Consider the following 1833-nt stretch of genomic DNA (forward strand, 5'->3'; position numbering starts at 1 on the left):
TCCACTTGCCACGTCTTCACTTTAACCCTGCATACGTTCTTCATACAGAGCTACGCAGATGCTCCGCACTTAGGTGTTGATAAAGACCTATGTCTTGACATGTTGTACGGTGAGGTTCTGCTTATTAGTCTGGACCCTTTCTTCAGACTTCTAAATCTGAGCTTCCTCCTTCGTAAAATCTGGTAGGTTATTTAAAAATATTTTCTTCTAAGAGGTAGTCATATAGAGGTTTAGAAAGCCTCTGCATGTATCGTGTAGCGCTGTATGTTGGCTCTGCGTTGTTCGTCTTCGCTTAGAAGTTTTCCCATGCTTCATACAGAGCTACACAGAGGCGCTGTACTTCAACTCGACCTTCATAGAGGTACGACTTGTTACTCTGAATCCGTTCTTCAGACTTCTTCATCTGTATCTCCTATGAAACTCTGGATCTGATTATCAGACATGTAAGTCTGAACTATGGTTGTTCAGATTTGTAGATATGAACTACCGTCGGTTATAATTCTATTACTTTTTGCCAGACTTGGTTAATCTAGGTCTGTTCGTATTCATAATTATTTAAAATAAAAGCTTTCACTTACAGCCGGTCACCGGCTGTATCTGTAGTTTTTCCACTAAAGGAGGCGTGATGCAACGCATGCCAACACACGTGTCTTTCTGCCATTTGTTTACGCATAATTGTTTCGGCTCTCGACGTATTTTTCCTGTGTCATGCCATGTGTCATATAGACACAGGCGCTGCATGAACCCCAATTTTTCTTTTACGCTTTCAAAATATTCAACAACTTGTCGTCTTCAAGCTCTCAAAAACCGCCGTTGATATTTCTGCAAGTTCTTAGATCAGTTCGTGCAACCGCAGTCGTTGTTACAATCATTCATCTTCCTTTTTCAAGTAAGTACTCAAACCATCCTTGTAGTCAGAGTAAAGAATCAACACCCTGCTCTGTTCAAAACCCTAACTGTTCAAAAGCTTTTATTTTCAAAACCTGCAACAATGTCTTCTTCAGATTCAGGTAACTCTCAAACTCACACAACTACTCTCAAAACTGTTGAGGAATCCAACCCTGATTTGGTTTATCTTCCACTAAAACCCAACAACCATGCTCTTCAACTCTCATTACACAACTTTGACCAAAAACTCCATCCTATTATCGATATCCTCCAACACCATTTCTTGAATCTTGCCTTGACGAACACCGATGATATCTTGTCCCTGAAATATTCATCCAAGAATTCTGGCAGAGTTGCTTAGTTACTGATTCGCAACAAGGTATTGTTGGAAATTTTTTGGTGCCATCTTCAAATGAGTTCATCACTGTTCGCATTTCAAGGTTACTGTTTTCACGAGTTTTGCAAATCCCTATGAAAACGGATTTAGAGTTGAATGAATATGCTCCTCTTCCATCTGTGGATGAGATTGTTTCGTTCTTGAAGGTCTTGGGGTACAACCAATCCATCTAGTATCCTTCTCAATACCGCCGACAGTACCTTCCTCCAATGTGGAACACCCTGTCACATTGGTGAATCGATCGCTGACTGGGAAGATTGGCTGCCTGGACATGTGCTCCACCAATATTCTACAGATCATTTATGACATATTTTTTGACTTATCATTGGACTATTCCTTCCTCCTCTACACAGAGTTCAAGGCAGCTGTCGTGAGTACCAAGAGGTGGCCAAAGGAAAGGAACTGCCATCTCTCTTGTTTCCTCGCTTTATGGGTCTTCTTCTAAGACCTGTTATTGATGACAACAACTCATATTTATTTAGCACCCTTCCTGAAAAATCCTTTTTATCTGGCATTAACTATGAAGTTTTACCATGAGCAGATTGTAT

The sequence above is a fragment of the Cynara cardunculus genome, assembly GCF_001531365.2.
Source record: "Cynara cardunculus var. scolymus isolate 2C chromosome LG 2, CcrdV1, whole genome shotgun sequence".
NCBI classification, from domain to species: Eukaryota; Viridiplantae; Streptophyta; class Magnoliopsida; order Asterales; family Asteraceae; genus Cynara; species Cynara cardunculus.